Source organism: Cetorhinus maximus, chromosome 7, assembly GCF_964194155.1.
Source record: "Cetorhinus maximus chromosome 7, sCetMax3.hap1.1, whole genome shotgun sequence".
In the NCBI taxonomy this organism is placed as follows: domain Eukaryota; kingdom Metazoa; phylum Chordata; class Chondrichthyes; order Lamniformes; family Cetorhinidae; genus Cetorhinus; species Cetorhinus maximus.
Window position 1 is genome coordinate 29363811 of NC_135885.1, and position 20783 is coordinate 29384593.

The window sequence follows — 20783 nt, forward strand, 5'->3', positions numbered from 1 at the left end:
AATGATGGGGTTGGTATTCACTTGTCTAGCAGATGTATAAGTAGCAGTTATCGCCTATTCAAATTGCAAACAACATTACTGCCTTACACGAGCTGATGCCTGCTTTCATATTGTGTTCCAGAAGCTCTGCTATTTATGAAATCACCGTTTATTTAAATGAATGTTTTTAAAGTTTAGCTGTACAAAAGGAAAAATAATCAGCTTCACTATTACATCAATAAACATGAACATTCTAACTAATAAATTGGTGATAAAGGCTGTGTTCACCAGCTTTTGCAGATTTGGTGGAAGCTCAAACAGCTTCAGAACAGAATAGCCTACTCCAGTCTGGGCTCCATCTTGGAGAGACAGTTGTACGCCTTGGACAGATTGATGGAATGAATTGGTAGGGGTTTTCAAGGAACTATTTATCTTCTAAAGTCTGCTGACCTGCAGATCAGTGGAAGAGATGAGACTCAGCCCCATAAGATTGACAATGGTGCAATGAAAGCATTACGTTTTGCTTCCATTCTTTTGCCACCCCCTCAACCAATACCACCCCCCCCCCCTCCCATGGTGCCAGCAAGTCAGCTGGACCAGACTACTTTGACAACAGCTGAGGTGCAAGGGTCTGCAGCTAGGTTCTCACAAGCTAAGGAACACAGAGGCCATCGGCCCTAGGCATCTCGACGTTCCCCGCGTGAGGAATAACGGCTTTTCACCAGCTTTTCTGAGGTCACTGGGAGAGAACCCCGTAGGAGTAACAACAGAGTTAGAGAATCTTCTTTTCAGAGAAAGCACCATGGATGAGAAATGAATGGAAGTCGGTTATTATGTCTGTAATTGCATTTATCATTTCGGTCTGCAGTGTGAATGGAAAAAAAATCATTTCTATCATGCCTTTCACATTAGATGTCCTGAAGGCCTTTACAGCCCATGAATTACTTTTGAAATGCAGTCACTGTTGTAATGCAGGATCAGTATAGGCAAGAACAAGTCAGTGATGTAGTAGTAAATACCCAATAACTTTATAGGGTGGAATTTTACAGCCCCTCCCGCTGGCAGGATTTTCCAGTCACCCAGGAGTCAACGGACTTTTGAATGGCTCTCTGCATTTCCTAAAATTCCACACATAATTTTGTAACAAGGTAGTACGGCAAAGAATCCAAAAGGTGGCAGCAACGATCAGCACATCCTCAAACTTTCTCCCTAAACAAAATGCAGCTACTTGACCAATAAAAGAACATTACAAAATTGCAAACTCAAGTTTAATTAAAGGAATACCTTTACTCATTTCCATTCTTTTTTTAGCACCCTATTTTATCCTTGACCGGTGTCTAAAGCCTCTCCCCTCCATCCTCACCCCAAGTACCTCACTTAATTCTGATTAGACTGTTCAGCTTAACAACCAAGCTTGATTTTTTCCTTGACCAACGCCCTCACGTACATTTTTCAGCAGAAGACGTTGAATAATGGGCAGGAGTGAGAATCAAGGCAACTTTTTCCCCATAAAGTGAGATATGATTGCAGACTTCTCCAGTGGTCCAAAGGTTAAACTTACGTTTTTTCTCCACGGTATCACATAATTTGTGCATTTAGCCACAGAACCATGAGGGGGTCTTCAGCTTCCATTTTTGCTATTCCTGCATAGTTTTTTCTCCAAAGCTAAGAGAACAAGGTAGAATCTCACCAAAAAAAGTGAGAGCTACCCTATTCATACAGCAATCCACCAACTAACCATGGGGTACATCGACCATAGCCAAAGCCACTAGATTGCAGGGCACCCTTCCACGATACAGGAACCCAACTGACTCCAGAACTAAGGCCTAAATCAGATTAATTGTCCCCCAGCCCAAACGCATATATGGTGAAATATTCCTCCTGCAGAATATATTGGCTTTTTAAACTATATGTAAGAGTATATTGTTCCTTAAAATTTGTGCTGCTAAACATACAATGACTTTATAAAATATCGATGGTTGTATAGCTAAATATACAATTCCTTCATAAGGCACGCGAATAGACAACTCTGCATCATAGTTTTTAAAATATAGGTATTCATGTACACACATGATAGCTTCAAAAAACATAAATATACTTTCCTGAGAATCTAATGAACAAATGAAGACAATCGTCTCTAAGTCTATAATTTTAATATAGAATCTCCAAAATATGGAGGGGGTAGGGTTCTGGAAAGGAGGTATGTAGGCTTACAAAGCAAAAGGATATGTCAGCATTGGAAGGCAGCTATTTAGGTAATGATACCCAGATTGTGACAAGAAGGGACAGAATGTACAAACATTAAAAAAAGCAGCAAATAGGGTCAAAGGGAGAAAAATGGTAAAAAGGCAAAATTAATGGCTCTTTACTTAAATGCACATAGTACTCGGAACAAAATAAATGAATTAACAGCACAAATAAAGGTTAATGGGTATGATCTTATAACCATTATGGAGACATGGTTACTGGGAATTAAATATTCAGGAGTATGTGACTTTTCGAAAGGACATGCAGGAAGGAAAGGGTGGTGGGTTAGCTTTGTTAGTACATGATGGAATAAGTACGATAGCAAGAAATGATCTTGGATCGGAAGATGTAGAATCCATGGGCGGAGGTAAGAAATAACATGGGGAAGAGGACACTGGTGGTAGTGGTCTATAGGACCCCTAACAGTAGCTATACTGTAGGTCAGAGAATAAACCCGGAGATAATTAGGGCATGTAAAAAAGGCAGTACATTAATCATGGGTGACTTTAATCATGATGTTGATTGGGAAAATCAAATTGGCAGAGGTAGCCACGAGCAAGAATTCATAGTGTATTCGGGACAGTTTCCGAGAACAATATGTTGTGGATCGAACCAGGGATCAGGCTATTTTGGATCTTGTAATGTGTAATGAGGCAGGTTTCATAAATGATATTAGAGTGAAAGATCCCCTAGGAAACAGTGACCGTAACATAGTAGAATTTAGCATTCAGTTTGAGTGTGAGAAACTTGGGTCAGAAACAACTGTGCTAAACTTAAATAAGGGTAATTATAAAGGAATGAGGGCAGAGTTGGCTGGAGTGGACTGGGAGAGGATTTTAGCAGAAAAGATGGTTGATGAACAATGGCAGGCATTTAAAAAAACAGTTCATGACTCACAACAAAGATATATCCCAGTGAGGAACGAGAATTCTAGGAAGGGGATAAACCAACCATGGTTAACCAAAGGAGTTAAGGATGGTATCAAATTGAAAAAAAAATACAATGTGGCAAAGGTTAGTGGCAAGCCAGAGGGAAAGTTTTAAAAACCAACAAAAGATAACTACAAAAATAATAAAGAGGGAGAAAATAAACTTTGATGGCAAACTAGCAAGTAATATAAAACCAGACAGTAAGAGCTTCTTTAAATATATAAAAAGGAAGAGAGAGGCCAAAGCGAACATCGGCCCCTTAAGAGAATTAGGCTGGGGAAATAATAATGGGGAACCAGGAAATAGCAGTGGAGCTGAATAAATACATTGCATCAGTCTTCATGGTGGAAGGCAATAATAGCATTCCAAAAATACTAAATAATCAAGGGGTAAAAGGGGGAGGAAATAAGTACAATAACTATCACGAGAGAAAAAGTACTAGGGCAACTAATGGGGCTCATGGCTGATAAGTCCCTTGGACCTTATGGGTTGCATCGTAGGATATTAAAGGAAGTAGCCCCAGAGATAGTGGGTGCACTGGTAGTAATCTTCCAAGAATCCTTAAGTTCTGGAAAAGTCCCAGAGGATTGGAAAACTGCCAATGTATCACCCTTATTCAAAAAGGGAGGGAGACAAAAAAACAGGTAACCATAGGCCAGTTAGCTTATCATCCGTCACTGAGAAAATGTCAGTCTATTGTAAAGGATGTAATAGCAGAGCAATTAGAAATGCATAACATAATAAATCAGAGTTAGCATGGCTTCAAGAAGGGGAAATCTTGCCTGACAATATTATTAGAATTCTTTGAGGGGGTAACAAGCAGGATAGATAAAGGGGAGCCAGTAGATGTCATTTATTTGGATTTCCAAAAGGCGTTCGATAATAAGGTACATAAGGCTACTCAATAAGATAAGAGCCCATGGTGCTGGGGGTAGTATATCAGCATGGATAGAGGACTGGCTAATTAATAGAAAACTGAAAGTTTGGATAAGAGGGCATTTTCAGGATGGCAACCTGTAACTAGTGGAGTGCCACAGGGCTTAGTGCTGGGGCCACAATTATTTACAATATATATTAATGAACTGGATGAGGGAAGTGAAAGTACTATCACCAAGTTTGTGGATGACACAAAAATAGGTGGGAAGACAAGTGGTGAGGATGACACAGAGATATAGACAGGTTAAGTGAGTGGGCAAAAACTTGGCAGTTGGAATATAATGTGGGAAAATGTGAGGTTATGAACTTTGGCAGAAAGAATAGAGGAGCTGAATATTATTTAAATAGAGAAAGGCTGCAGAAAGCTGCAGCACAGAGAGATTTGGGGGTCCTCATGCATGATTCACAAAAAGCTAGCATACAAGTTCAGCAGGTAATATGGAAGGCAAATGGAATGTTGGCCTTTATTTCAAAGGAATGCAATATAAAAATAGGGAAGTCTTGCTAAAACTATACAAGGCACTAGTTAGACCACACTTAGAATACTGTGAACAGTTTTGGTCCCCTTATCTAAGGAAAGATATACTGGCATTGGAGGCAGTCCAGAGAAGGTTCACTAGGTTGGTCCCGGGTATGGAGGGATTTTTTTAGGAGGAGAGGTTGAGTAGGTTGGGCCTGTACTCATTGGAGTTTAGAAGAATGAGAGGCAACCTTATAGAAACACATAAGGTTCCTATGGGGCTTGACAGGGTAGATACTGAGAGGTTGTTTCCCCTTGTGGGAAAGTCTAGGACCAGAGGGCATAATCTCAGAGTAAGGGATTGCCCATTTATTACAGAGATGAGGAGGAATTTCTTCTCTCAGACAGTAGTGAATCTCTGGAATTCTTTACTGCAGAAGGCTGTAGAGGCTGGGTTGTTAAGTACATTCAAGGCTGAGACAGGCAGATTCTTGATCAGTAAGGGAATCAAGGGTTATGGGGAAAAGGCAAGAAGTGGAGTTGAGGATCATCAGATCAGCCATGATCTCATTGAATGGTGGAGCAGACTCGATGGGCTGAATGGCCTAATTCTGCTCCACCTTATGGTCTTACGCTGACGAGAGACCCTATTGTATAGATTCAAAATGTTAATAGCATATCAGAATATCTAATTAATAGGTATAACATTACTTAAATCTACAACGCAAGTTCAACAATAGGCTGGAAAATTAGAATGAATGCTAGATAATTGTTGATTTTTCCTGAATTTGTGATTAATTCTGGATTGCAAGCATTGCTACACTGAATGGTAAAACAGGTTTACACCTGCAATTTCTCATACAGGTTTTGTTGGGATGATTTGTGACATTCTTACCAACATCCTAGCTAGTTACTGTATGTATTCATAGAAACCAGGGAGAAAACATTCTCTTAGCCTTCTTAGAATATTTAGAAGCTACAACATGCACCAGGCTATTTGGCCCAATCAGTCTGTGTTAGTGTTTACCCTCCACATGAAGAAATGGTGTGCGCAGTCAGAAAAATACAAAAAAAATACAGTTCTGGAACGTCATCGTTTCGGAAGGCTCATCATCACATCCATGTTGTTGCTTGTGGATAAAAGCATGGAGAATTTGGGGGCGGGTAGACCTGAGGCAAGGGTGAAAGGGAAATCTGGGTCAGAGCTGGGAGCAAGTGAAATCCAAGGGTCCAGGCATTAGAAAGTGGGATGCATAGGGAATAAGGGACAAAACATCAGGAATCTGCTAAGAAGTACTTGTGGAGATTAGTTGTGATTTATCTCTTTCCTTCTTTAAGATTGTTGGACAGGTTGCAGAAATTGTAGCAGGATGACAGCTGAAAGGAATCATCTTCCCTTCTACTATCTGATTGGTTGCTTTTAGTACTAGTAACAATAAACCTATCAGAAAGCTCAGCTTTATCTGAACCAATCAGAAATCTTGAACATGAGCCAATAAAGCTACAAAAAAAAAATTGAGCTACAAAGATATATGTTGCCCATACTGGCTTTGAAACCTAATCAGATTAACAGAACATCTTTTCCTCTAATCGTAAATGACAAAAAAAAAGATTAGGGCATGTCAGCCACCTCCATCATTTTGTTTTTGGATCCCACAAAGGAACACGTCAGCATTCAGAGTTTGTTCTTACAATCTCTGTGGAAATGAATAAGTAGATATCTTGATATAATTAGCAGAAACAAATATCCTCTCATTTCATATTAACCAAGGAAAGCCTTATAAGTAATAAATAAACTTTGACTTTACCTTGTGACTGTGCTTTAACACCAAAATAAATACTCAATTCTCTGTTCTTTTTGACAACAATGCATGTTCAGCAGGTTTTTAAAGGTAATGCAGTCACATTAAAGTTACATCCTTCTATGAAGACAAACCTGCCTTTCATAGTGCGTCCTTCATACATAAACAAAAACGTGCAGAACATGGGAACTCGAGACAAAAATACCGCCCCTGTACAGGGAAGAAGCTGGAACACAAGCCTGCTTTATATTCCCAGGAGGAATCCAGTGGAGCCAGGGAGCCACAACTATAATAGTTTCCAAGGCAATCGAACTTCAGTGAGAGAGCACTCATTCTGGAGTTGTTGCTAACGCTAGGCGTTCTTTCTCCTTTTGCACAATACAAAAGTGAACTGCTCTTTGGGATTATCACCCAGGTGCCTTGACATATTAACAAAGAAAGGCAACTTTGCCCTCAACAAGAAAGTATTGGTCCTAGTTCATTGAATTTTGTCTGAGGTTTTACTTGATACTTAAGATCTCAAGAACGTAACGCTATGGAATACAGTCCTCTGACTTTGACATATTAGGAGACAAGTCTGAAATGGTATATTTCTCTTCAACTTTTCCAATTCTATGTAATTTCTCAGGATTTAGTTTGTGAATCTTTTGCCATCATAAGAGTACAATATGCAAGTACCAGAGTGTAAAGCTGCCAAATGCTACCCACAGCATCTGTTGAGGGCAGACGTGCAAGTTAGGAAGGAAAAGGCTGCTCTTCGCTAGATGACAACACCATCAAAGCACTTCAGGTCAAACTTGCTAGCTATATACATCCCCCATTTATCAAATTGCAATTAAAGGATGCTGCAAGTATCCATGAATTTCTTTTTCTTATTACTCATTCCCAGGATGTGTGCATCGCTGGCAAGGCCAGCTTTTGTTGTCTATCCCTGGTTACCTTTGGTAAGGTGGGCCTTCTTCTTGAAACACTGCAATCCGGGTGATGGAGGTGTTCCAAAAATGTTGTTAGCGATTACAAATTTATTTTGAGTTTGTAACCACAAATGAATCTGCTAAAGTTGGTACCTAACTAGCATTTGTTATTGCACTATCATTCTAGATGTTTACTTAGAATGATAATCTAGAGCGTCTGGAGGAGGTTAGAAATGCAGATCTCTGCACAGTTTAAAAAGGCGAGGCATAAAAATAAAATGGTTTAAAACATTTTAATCTTTTGTGCTCTCTACTGGAATCTGAAAAATAGACCTAAGACTTGTATTAGCTCAGACTGGTAATATTTTTTCACCCTCTTCCACTGAAGAAATTATTTTGGGAATAAAACTAAAGATTTGAGAAAAGGGAAAGAACTTGGAGTGAACCCTCTTACACACATCTTGTAAGGCAGTAATAAAGAGTATGAATCTGGTTGATTTTGCCTTTTTTTGGTCCATGGAACATTAAAGCTAAATGTAATTTCTTATTACTATCCTATGTGAGACCAGATAGTGCTGGTTAGGTATTGAAGCTGGGGTCTTCCTGATTGCTAGGCAGCAGTATCAAATAACAGAATGCATCAAATCCTTCCTAAAAGAAAAAGTACTATTATTATCAATGCATCTCACAGCTCCAAACATAAAGACAGTACATGATGTTCCATGACTAGGAATGACCATGCTCAGTGCACAGCTCAGCCAGAGTGGGGCCAGTGGATGTTAATTGTTTTCAATTGTATTTAATTGTATGCAGGTGCAGGGCATTAACTGGGGTTTCAATTGAGCACATATGACTGCAAGGTGTCAGCTGTGGCTCAGTTCATAGCACCCTCGCCTTTGAATCAGAAGGTTGTGGGTTCATGTCCCACTCCCGGAAACCAAGAACTGTGAATGTACTTGAAAGAGTTACAATCTGTGACTGTTGATAACTCGAAAGAGTTACTATCCTGAGTATGGTGAGGGAGTGGAGGTGATTCTCTACAGACCTGAGCTCCCTCAGCCCATCATACGTTAGTGTAATAACGGTGTGATATGTTCACCTTACACTTTATAAAGGGACTGCAAGGTGTCAGCTGTGGCTCAGTTCATAGCACCCTCGCCTTTGAATCAGAGGGTTGTGGGTTCATGTCCCACTCCCGGAAACCAAGAACTGTGATTGTACTTGAAAAAGAGTTGCAATCTGTGACTGTTGGTAACTCGAAAGAGTTTCCTACATGGGGACTGCGTTCGCGCTCTCCCCTTTAAAAAAAAATAAAGAAACACTGGCCGGGATTTTCTGGCCCTGTCACAGATGGGACCCGCCACGGGTGAGGCGGGCGGTGGGCAGGTATGCAAAATCCCGCCCATTTACTGAAACTATGTGTGGCTGAATTAGCAAAAAAAAGCACTAACTAGGGATTTCCCTTGATTATAGTCTTGCGCAAGAGTGTGCTTAGGCACTTCGAAGGAGCAAGATAGTGTAGTGGTTATGTTACTGGAGTAGTAAACATGAGAATAGGAGCTCAAATCTCATCATGGATGGTTGGGATTGGAAATAAAATGCTTTTGCATTGTTATAAGAACCCACTAGTATTCTTTAGGGAAGCAAACCTGCTGTCCTTACCTAATGTGGCTGATGTGTAACTTCCATTTGAGACAATGAAGTGGCCTTACAAACCACTCAGTTTTACCAGTTTGCATCAGGAACATTGCAGGTCTAGAAACAGGTCCACCAATGCCTTTCCATATTATCCAAAAATATTATTTGCTGAAAGAAATCTGCCTAATTTGCACTTGAATGAATCAACATAATCCCCTTCCACTGGCTCCACAGGGAGCACGTTCCACTCTGCTGTCCTCATGTTTTACTGTGTAGACAAGCTGTCATGATCTACATTATCTAGTCACTGTAGAATCCTAAAAACAGTAATTATGTCACCTCAACCTTCCCTTTTCAAGTTAGAACATACCCAACTCACAAAATCAATAATTGTAATCTAATCCCTCCATCCCCTTAATTATTTTGATTGCCTTCTTCTGTATGTTTTCAATAGTTGCAATTTCTTTCTTGCACTGTGGTGACCAGTAGTTGCAGTATTGATTTATAAAGTGGTAGATGTGCCTCACACTTTTGGCTCATTATTGATCTATTTATACATCTGATATGCTTTACTCACTGCCACTGAGAATTGTTGTGATAGCTTCAATATGCCAATAAGGAGCCCCCCACCCCCAGATCTCTTTCATTTTCTATAAACATAATTTATTTTCATTTAAGCAGTGGATAGCCCTGACCACCAGACAGAATTTCTCACTCTGGCACCACACTTCGTGATACCCAAGTGACCTTAGTGTAAGACCATAAGACATAGGAGCAGAAGTAGGCCATTCGGCCCATCGAGTCTGCTCTGCCATTCAATGAGATCACGGCTGATCTGATAATCCTCAACTCCAATTTCCTGCCTCTTCCCCATAACCCTTGACTCCTTTACTGATTAAAAATCTGTCTATCTCAACCTTGAATATACTTAACTACCCAGTCTCTACAGCTCTTTGCGGTAAAGAGTTCCACAAATTAACTAACCTCTGAGAGAAAAAATTCCTCCTCATCTCTGCAACTTGCTTGAAACAATCTGACAATGGCAATGATTTCTCCATTCCGTCTTTTTTTTTCTTTTAATCTGCTGCTTATCCACATGCTATTCGGTCACTGGTTGTTCATTTCCTGCTGTATATTTACCTCCTGGCACCATCTTATGTGCTTTCATGATTGAAAAGAATAGCTAGCCAATACACACTGTCAAGGCTCATGTGCAAAGGATGGCTTTGTAAGGGCAATTAGGGATGGGCAATAAATGCTGACCCAGCCAGTGACGCCCACATCCCATAAATGAATTTAAAAAGTTATTAGTGGACTGATGGCACTTATGGATCCATATTCCAGTTTTCAGCAGAGGAACAAAAAGGAAATTATTGTAATCAGAAGGAAGAAGAAACAATTGTCATTTGGAAACGTGAAGCATATACAGCACACTTGTGCATACATGCCTTTATAATTCAAAACACAAGTGAGATTTCCAGACAAGAGGAACACAAAAAGTTTTGGCACAGAGTTCAAGGAACTAAGAAACTGAGCATGCCAACAATGTAACTTTGATCATGTCTGAATGGTGACAGTAAATGACTCCATTTCAAGATATGCAACGACAATCTATATAAAGATGAGGAGCAAGCTATAACTACTGACCAATTGCTAAATGTTTTTCTCTAAGACTAGTCGATTTCCCATAGTGCTGCTCACTAGAGAAAAATAATTGTCTTTAATTGTAACAGTCTCTATGTTTGTCTGGCAGAGTCTAATTCTGATGACTATACATCTGTAACACTGACCTTGAAATTACATTATGGATTAATAGTGTATGAATGTTTAAAAGTGTTTATCTGAAACTCCACTCTGCTGTTTTAATGGAGAAATTAATCAATTTACAATAATTAGGTTACAGTTCCATTAAAATAAGCGGAAAAAGGAATTTCAGACAAATGTACTATAATTTCAAGGTCATTGTACTTAAAATGGAGTTCATAAATCTTGTAAAGATTGATAATGTAGGAGAGGAAAATGCAATATTTAAAAATAGTAAAGAACATTATTAGAGGGAAGGGTGATAGGAGTGGAGAGTGAGAAGTGGCAGAGACAGTTGAACAAATGGTCTCAATCTTAGTAACAATGAAGTCCATGAGTTCCTCACACTTCTTGTTGAAGGTGACGATGAAGGACACGGGAAGAGTGGTTTAAGGTGACAGTGTGAAAGACTAGAGCAGGAACTGACAGTACTTTATGTAGTCCAACCAGATCTGGCAGTAAATGAGTAACCCTGTTGTCCACCATATCTGTTCATGTCTGTATCCCTTGGACTTAAGGGAATGGAGAATTAACCTGTACGAGGAGGAACAACCATGAAGAGAGCAGGTAATGGTTTTAATGTGGACTAGGGCATTGAAAATGGAGGTGAGAGTGTGGTATAGCAGATTGGTAACTGCAGAAAAGTCATGGCGCACGGAGGGCCAAAGGCTAGACAGTTGGTATTACGAAAGAGCAGTTGTAAGGGAGATTTATTTCCCAGGGCAGTAAGCTTGGGAAGGGGATGTGGGAGGAGCGTGATGCAAGGAAGTAATCAGAGATTACCTTATCTGTGATTAACACAATGGAAGTAGTGGGAACATGTAAGGTGGCAAGGTCAAGGGGTGGTCGTGAATATGGGTTGGGGAGTTTATATGGAGGGATAGATTAAGGGAGGATAGGAGGGCAGTGAGCTCTAAGGAGAGAGAGAGAGAGCGTGTGATGAATTGAGATGGAAGTCAAAATCACTCAGGATAAGAAGTCACTCGGTGTAAAGGCTAAGGAAGGAAATCAGTGAGATATCTTGGTTAGAAAATTATCATACAAAAGCAAAATACACCTGGAAATCTGCAATAAAAACAAAATATTGGAAAATACTCAGCAGGTCAGGCAGCATCTGCGGAGACAGAATCAGAGTTAATACTTCAGGTCACAACTGTTTTGACCAAGTAGAAGAGCATAAGACTAAAGAAGTTTTACTGCAATTAAATAGGGCCTTGGTGAAATCACACCTGAAGTACTGTATTCAGTTTGGTCCCCAACTCCAAGTTAAAATATACTTGTGCTAAAGGGAGTGCAACAAAAATTTGCTAGTCTGATTCCTGGAATGAGTGGATTGACCTACCAAGAGGGATTGAGCAGACTCAGTCTACATTCCCTAGAATTTAGAAGAATGAGAGGTGATCTAACAGAAACATTGAAGATTTTTAAGGGTTTGGCAGGGTAGATGCTGGAAGAATGTTTCCCCTGGCCAGAGAAACTGCTCATTCTTCTAGCATCATCCTAGAATACAAAGATATCCCCGGTTTCTTTTCTCTACTGTAAGTCCTCTTCTTAAACCCCTTTCTACCCTGTACTCCTCCACCCTAACTTCCAGCAATAAGTGTGAGGAGCTCAAGAACTTCTTTGTGACTAAGATTGAGACCATTTGATCAGCTGCCTGTACCGCCTCTCTCCTTTCCATTACTTCACTGGGCCACCTAAAGCTCCCCATTGCCCTAGCTCCGAACTCGCATCTTTCTTTAGTCTCTCTCCCATCTCCCTTATCATGTTCAAGAGACCCACTCCCTGCTCCCTTGGCCCTATTCCCACTAAACTGCTGACCACCAACTTCCCTTCCTGGTCCCATGTTAGCTGACATTAACCCTCTCTCCTCTAAATCTGCAATCATCATCTCTCACTTCAAAAAAAACAATGACCCCACTGCCCTTGTACACTACCACTCTATCTGCTTCTTTCCAAAGTCCTTGAGCCTGTTGTCGCCAAATCTGTGTCCAACTTTTCCATAACTCCATGTTAGAATCGCTCTGATCAGGTTTCCACCTCTGCCACGTACTGAAACTGCACTTATCAAAATCAAAAATGACATCCAATTTGATGTAACAAGGTAAACATTCCTCCCTCATCCTTCTTGGCCTGCCTGCTGGTTGTGACATGATTCTTACCATTCTCTTCCAATGTCTCCCACTGTCACCTGGCTGGGTGGATTGCACTCATCTGGTTCCATTCTTATCTATCTAATCGCAATCAGAGCATCACTTGCAATGGCTTATCTTCCCTATCCCACACCGATGTCCCCGAAGGAAGTATCCTAGGCCCGAAGGAAGTATCCTAGGCCCGAAGGAACTATCCTAGGCCCCCTCCTATTTCTCATCTACATGTTGCCTATTGACAACATCATCTAAAAGCACAGCATTAGTTTTCACATGTACACTGACGACACCCAGCCCTACCTTACTACCATCTCTCCTGACTCCTCCACTTCTGCTAAGTTATCAGACTGCTTGTCCAACATCCAGTACTGTATCAGCAGAAACTTCCTCCAATTAATTTTGGGAACACCAAAGCCATTGTCTTTCGGCACCATTACAAACTGTTCCCTAGCTACCAACTCCAACCTTCTTCCGGGCAATAATCTGAGGCTGAACCAGATTGTTCGCAACCTTGACACTGAGATGAGCTTCCAGTCACATTTCCATAGGCAATGTGACTGCCTATGCCTATGTTACCTCTGTAACATCACCCAATTTTGCCTCTACCTCTTATCTGATGCTGAAACCCTCATTAATGCCTTTGTTACCTCTAGATTTGACTATTCCAGATACACTTGGTCAGTCACTCACATTCTATGTTCTGTAAACTTGAGGTCATTAAAACTCTGGTGCCTGAGACCTTACTCGTGTCAAGTCTCACTTGCTCATCATCCCTGTGCACAATGACATACATTGACTCCTGGTCAAGCAATGCTTTGGTTTTAAAATTCTTATCCTTGTTCTCAAGTCCATACATGGCCTCGCCGCTTCCATCTTTAAACTGCTCCAGCTCCACAAACCTCCAAGATATCTGCACTGCTCTAATTCTGACCTCTTGAGCATTCCCGATTTTAACTGATCCAACATTGGTAGCCATGCTTCAGGCTGCTTGGAATTCCATCCTTAAACCTCTCCGCTTCTCTACCTCTTTTTAAGATGCTCCTTAAAATTTACCTCTTAGTCCAAACTGTGCTCTAATGTAATTTTATGTGGCTCATTGTCCAATTTTGCTTCATATTGCTCCTGTGAGGCTCCTTAGTATGTTTTATTATGTTGAAAGAGATATATAAATACAGGTTTTTGTTGCTGGACAGTCTAAAAGTAGAGATTGCAGTCTTAAAATTGGAGATCAGCCACTTAGTACAGGCATGAGGAGAAATTCCTTCATTCAAAAGGTTTCAAATCTTTGGAATTCTTTGAGCACATTCAAGAAAGAGATTAATATTTTTGGGGTACTTATAATTAAGGGTTATGGGGATAGTGCAGAAAGGTAGAGTTGAAGTGAAACATCAGCCATGATCTACTAGGGAACCTTCCAGGTAACACCATCACCAGCAAGTTCTCCTCCAAGCTACTCACCATCCTGACTTGGAAATATATTGCTGTTCCTTCACTGTTGCTGGACAAAATCCTGAAACTCCCTCCCTAACAGCACTGTAGGTGTACCTACACCACATGCACTGCAGCAGTTCAAGGCGGCAGCTCACCACCACCTTCTCAAGGGCAATTAGGAATGGGCAATAAAAGCTGGCCTAGCCAGCGATGCCCATATCCCACGAATGAAGGAAAAAAACCTTATTGAACAGCAGAGCTGAACAGCAGAGCAGGCGCGAAATTCTGAATAGCCTATTGCTCTTCCTATTTCTCATGTTTATATGTAATTCTGCTTTTCTCTCTCTACAGATGATGCCATAACTGCTGAGTATTCCCAAAATATTATGGTACTTGGGTGGGACAAAGATTTTAAATGAGATGTGAGAGGGGTGGAACAAGGTGTGATGGCCAAAAGAGAAGAAAGTGCCAGGAGCGTATGGGTTCAGATCAGTGTGTGATTCAGTGCGAAAAGCCACACTGCCACCGTGTTGGTCAGGGCAGGAAAAGCAGTGACAAGTATAGCCAGGTGGCGCGGCTTCACATAAGGGTAAGGTGTCATCATCCTGCAGCCAAGCTTCCGTCAAGGCCACGATGTCGATGCAAACATCCACAATGAACTCATGGATGTAAGAGCTTTGTTCACAAGTGTATGATCATTCTGGACGGAAATGTGGAGAGTGGCAGTGATAGTTGATCCGCTGGCAGAGTCCACATGTTCAGCATTGGGAGACATGATTAGTACAGAAAAAATAATGGCAAGATTAGCTCCCAGCAAGAGCGATGGGTGGGAATGCTGGTGAGAGAGTAGATGGGGCAGGTAGGTTGCTGTCCATAAGAAGGCAGTGAAAACTATCTTGAGAGTGCCAAGAGAGGCACTGAGGGAAGTTGCAGGCTTACCTAAGAAGGAGTCAGGCCTGGAACAGCAGCAGGAGAAAATGAGGTCAAGACTTGGAGGGAGGTTAGGGAAGGCAGATTGTCCAACAAGGGAGATATGAAAGGGGGCATAATGACAGGAAGGGTCTAGGAAGGGTAAAGATTAAAGAAGTAAAATGGATTTAAAAATACTGAAAATGGAAGTGATAAGCTCAGGTTTGGAATGGCAGCCAAACCACACATGAAAAACTCAGCCATACAGGTCTGGCTATATAGTGCTGTGACCCGGCAGATGATGTATGCCAGGCAGACTAAATCCATGAGGGAAACGTGGATGTGCTATACAACGGTTTTACAATTTGTATTTATTACGAGATGTGTGCACTGAATTCAGAAGTAATAAGTCCACCAAGACCCTTAGAGATATAAAAAATTAAATTAAAATACTTACTAACAAAATATAAAAGATTTCAAGCATATACATAAGACTACAATTGCTACTATAATAACTCCTAAAATTCCTAATTAACCTGACCCCCAGTTACACTCTCTTTAAGGCAATGGTCCGAAACAGATTTTAGATTTAAAATAGACTCAGCAAGTTAACACAATACCATGGACAGTGGAATTCCAAATGGCTTTTCTCCAGCTTCAGTTCTGTTATATAGCAGACTTATGCACAAATGCTGGAGGCTTCATTAAGGCTATTTCACACACTCCTATTAGACCTTACATGGCCTTTCCTGACACATAGCCTTTCATTCTCCTTTATATATGTTTCTCTCTTTTTAATATGTAAATTATATTATTCCATACGTCTTTGAAATTGTATCTCCCTCATAATTTAAAAACTTTCATGTTGTCACCATATATTGTCAGTAACCTTTGAGAAAAATAAACACATTCCTTAGCCTCGCTTATCTGGCTAGTTGTAAACAGACTAAAATCCCATCGAAATCCAAATATCCCTTCATTTATCTCAAAATGCAAATTCCCTTCACACCTTACACACTAAACCAGCATCCATGTTTGCTCATCAGCATGTCAAGCACCTAGCTTCTTTTTATGATTTAAGCTTGGAGTCTCCTTGACTCCAAAAGTAATTAAATCACACACAGACAGATCCAACTATACTTAATCCCATAAACCAGAAAAATATTATGAAAATTATTATTTATGACAATAGCAATGATTAGGATACATACATCCTGCTGGTAAGAGGGCTATAATGAAGAGGCAACAGGAGGGTGTCCAGAGTTAAAGTCAGGGGTCGCATGGTGGGATAAAGTTGACAGAAGTAGGGCAGGCTTAGCATAGAGCATCAATGTACTGCTATCCAGGTTTGGAGTCAGGTGTGGTGAGTGAGTGAAGTCCAGAAGCTATTTGAAGGGATGTTGGAATTAAAATCCGGAGTTGTGCAAATCAGTTGCAGGGCAGGAAAAAAAACGGTGGTGAGGTTAGAAGTTACTAAGATCCAGAAGCAGCAGAGGGATATACCTTGGCTTGGGGGAGTGGATCTCTGGCTAGGAACCAGACTGAAGCTGAAACTGAAATAACAGCAGAACCAGTCGGTCAGTCACAGGCTCAGCAGGGAACAGGGGCAGTGGAGAAAGGGCTCTTAAATTGATAACAGTACTTTAAGATTTAAACAGCAGAGCAGAGGAACAGAGATGCAGCAGCTGAACCTTATGGTATAATCTTGTGTAAAAACAAAATCTTGATGTACAGAAAAGTCCAGGAATTTTGAAGCCAAGTTTGAGAAAAGTTTTCAGTATTCACTGAGGAAGGCAGAGACCAGCAATGGTCTGGGCAATGGGCAGTAACAGTTTAAACTAGCAGTTAACCTTTCGTTAGAGCAAAAAATGCACCCACCATTAAAGCCAAGGGAATTTACAGTGGAAGAGAGGACATTGGAGGAGAAGGGGGAACATATGGCAGAGGATTACCAAGGATAGGGATGCACAGTAAGGAGCTCCTTAGGGAGCCTGAAAGCCCGAAATTGAACACAGTTACATTGTGTGCATACTCAGCTTTTTAACCAATTGAAATCTGCTGGAAATGTCAAAGTCACGAATAGGTTATAAAGGATTTTGACAGTTCCTCTGTATTTTGTTTACAAGTTTTAGTTCTATTACTCATGATCTGAAATGGGAAAAATATTTGACAGTTTTATAAGGGATAGTATCAATACTCAAACGTTCCCTTTAGATTACAGGGTTGCATGGTTACTTTGTATCCCAAAAATATATTTTATTCATAAATTTATAAAAGTACATTACATGACTGTTCAAAGTTGGCATTACATAAGGTGCAAAACAAATGAGTTTCTTCCAATACTATATTATTCACTACATTTACAATGACAATTACCAGTTACAATATTCATTCAAACAGCCTGAAGGATTTTTCACTGTTTACAGCCCCTGGGTGTACTATGACTAAAGGGCCTTAGACAGTGGCCTTTCCCCACTGTGCCTTTGTGGCAGCTGTCCCAAGCTTTACTGCATCCCTTAGCACATAATCCTGAACCTTGAAATGCGCCAGTCAGCCAACACTGGGTCGTGGACAAGCGTTTGCACTGAAAGACTAACAGGTTTCCTGAACATCTTACAAATAGCATCTTTCAACAAATTGATGGTCCTCTGGGTGGTACTGTTGTTGTCTGGCGCATTGACCTCTACCTCGCGGAGGCTGAGCGTCAACTCGCAGACATTTCCTCCTACCTCTCCCTGGACCATGATCCCACCACAGAACATCAAGCCATTGTTTCCAGGACTGTCACTGACCTCATCTCCTCTGGAGATCTTCCTCCCACAGCTTCCAACTTGATAGTCGCCCAACCTCGGACGGCCCGCTTCTACCTGCTACCCAAAATCCACAAACAGAACTGTCCTGGCAGTCCGATCGTGTCAGCCTGTTCCTGCCCCACGGAACTCATTTCTCGTTATCTTGACTCCCTTCTCTCTCCCCTTGTCCAGTCCCTTCCCACCTACATCCGTGATTCCTCTGACACCTTACGTCACATCAACAATTTCCAGTTCCCTGGCCCCAACCGCTTCCTCTTCACCATGGATGTCCAATCCCTCTACACCTCCATCCCCCACCAGGATGGTCTGAGGGCCCTTAGCTTCTTCCTTGAACAGAGGCCCCAACAATCCCCATCCACCACTACTCTCCTCCGTCTGGCTGAACTTGTTCTCACACTGAACAATTTCTCCTTTAACTCCTCTCACTTCCTCCAAATAAAAGGTGTGGCTATGGGTACCCGCATGGGCCCCAGCTATGCCTGTCTCTTTATGGGCTATGTGGAACATTCCTTGTTCCAGTCCTACTCCGGCCCCCTCCCACAACTCTTTCTCCGGTACATCGATGATTACTTCGGTGCTGCTTCATGCTCTCGTCGGGACCTGGAAAAATTTATTAATTTTGCTTCCAATCTCCACCCCTCCATCATCTTCACATGGTCCATCTCTGACACTTCTCTTCCCTTCCTTGACCTCTCTGTCTCAATTTCTGATGATAGACTGTCCACCAATATCCATTACAAGCCTACCGACTCCCACAGCTACCTCGACTACAGCTCCTCACACCCAGCTTCTTGTAAAGACTCCATCCCATTCTCTCAGTTCCTTCGCCTCCGTCGCATCTGTTCTGATGACGCTACCTTCAAAAACAGCTCCTCTGACATGTCCTCCTTCTTCCTTAACCGAGGTTTTCCATCCACGGTCGTTGACAGGGCCCTCAACCGTGTCCGGCCCATATCCCGCGCATCCTCCCTCACGCCTTCTCCTCCTTCCCAGAAACATGATAGGGTCCCCCTTGTCCTCACTTATCACCCCACCAGCCTCCGCATTCAAAGGATCATCCTCCGCCATTTCCGCCAACTCCAGCATGATGCCACCACCAAACACATCTTCCCTTCACCCCCCCTGACGGCATTCCGTAGGGATCGTTCCCTCCGGGACACCCTGGTCCACTCCTCCATCACCCCCTACTCCTCAATCCCCACTTATGGCACCTCCCCATGCCCACGCAGAAGATGCAACACCTGCCCCTTCACTTCCTCTCTCCTCACCGTCCAAGGGCCCAAACACTCCTTTCAAGTGAAGCAGCATTTCACTTGCATTTCCCCTAACTTAGTCTACTGCATTCGTTGCTCCCAATGCGGTCTCCTCTACATTGGAGAGACCAAACGCAAACTGGGCGACCGTTTTGCGGAACACCTGCGGTCTGTCCGCAAGGAAGACCCAAACCTCCCTGTCGCTTGCCATTTTAACACTCCACCCTGTTCTCTTGCCCACATGTCTGTCCTTGGCTTGCTGCATTGTTCCAGTGAAGCCCAACGCAAACTGGAGGAACAGCACCTCATCTTCCGACTAGGCACTTTACAGCCTTCCGGGCTGAATATTGAATTCAACAACTTTAGATCTTAAACTCCCCCTCCCCCCATCCCCACCCCGTTTCTTCCCCCCACCCCCACCCGCTTTTTTTTCAATAATTTATATAGATTCTTCTTTCCCCACCTATTTCCATTATTTTTAAATCTAAAACTAAAACCTTGTTAGCCTTTCCACCCCACCCCCACTAGAGCTGTACTTTGAATATCCTGTCCTCCATTCTTAATTAGCACTTTTCTCAGACAAAACACCTCTTTGACCCTTTTGTCTGTGACATCTTTTGATTATCTGCTCATCTCCACAATCACCACACCCTCAATGTGTCTCTCTCTCCCCCCACCACCCCCCCCACCCCCACGTTAAACCAATTTATATTTCTCCCTTCTTCTAACTATGCTTCAGTTCTGCCGAAGGGCCATGAAGGCTCGAAACGTTAACTGATTTCTTCTCCGCCGATGCTGCCAGACCTGCTGAGTTTTTCCAGGTAATTCTGTTTTTGTTTTGGATTTCCAGCATCCGCAGTAGCTTTTAGCTTTTTGTTTTTAATATTTGTAGTTGTATGGTTACTGGCCGCTCACCAGCATGTTATTTAAATGGCCATAATTTATGGGTAAGTCTAGATAGTGAGGCCCACTAACTCTCTCACCATAGTAAGATCATCACAGCTAATCTCAACACTAATTTCACCTGAAGTTTGCACGTAAAGAATTTGAAACATTAATCTTAAGACATAATGTTTATATATGTTAATTTTTAAAAACCTCTTAAAATCACAAAGGTAAGTACAGTAAGCGGACCCTTTAAATCTATGTAGCTTATCCTTCTACAATTTGTCAGCTGTGGTTCAATTGGTAGCACTCTAGTCTCTGTCAGAAGGTTGTGGGCAAAGTCCCACTCCAGGACTTGAGCACAACAATTTGAACTGACATTCCGGTGCAGTACCAAGGAAGTGCTGCACCGTCAGAAGTGCCGGTTTTTGGTTGGGACATTAAACCGAGGCCCTGTATGCTCTCTCAGATGATTGTAAAAGATCCAATGGCACTATCTCAAAGAACAGCCAGGGAGTTATCCCCCAGTGTCCTAGCCAATATTTATCCCTCAATAAACATCACAAAAAACAGATTATCTGGACATTATCACATTGCTGTTTGTGGGAATTTGCTGTGTGCAGATTGGTTGCCA

At 41.8% G+C, this 20783-nt stretch overlaps 1 protein-coding gene across 3 annotated transcripts in view; it reads right to left on the bottom strand.

The window, feature by feature from the left end:
• The window catches only part of cog6 (component of oligomeric golgi complex 6), a 141392-nt gene that overhangs the window by 53844 nt on the left and 66765 nt on the right, over positions 1-20783 (bottom strand). The gene's annotated exons all lie outside the window — the stretch shown is intronic.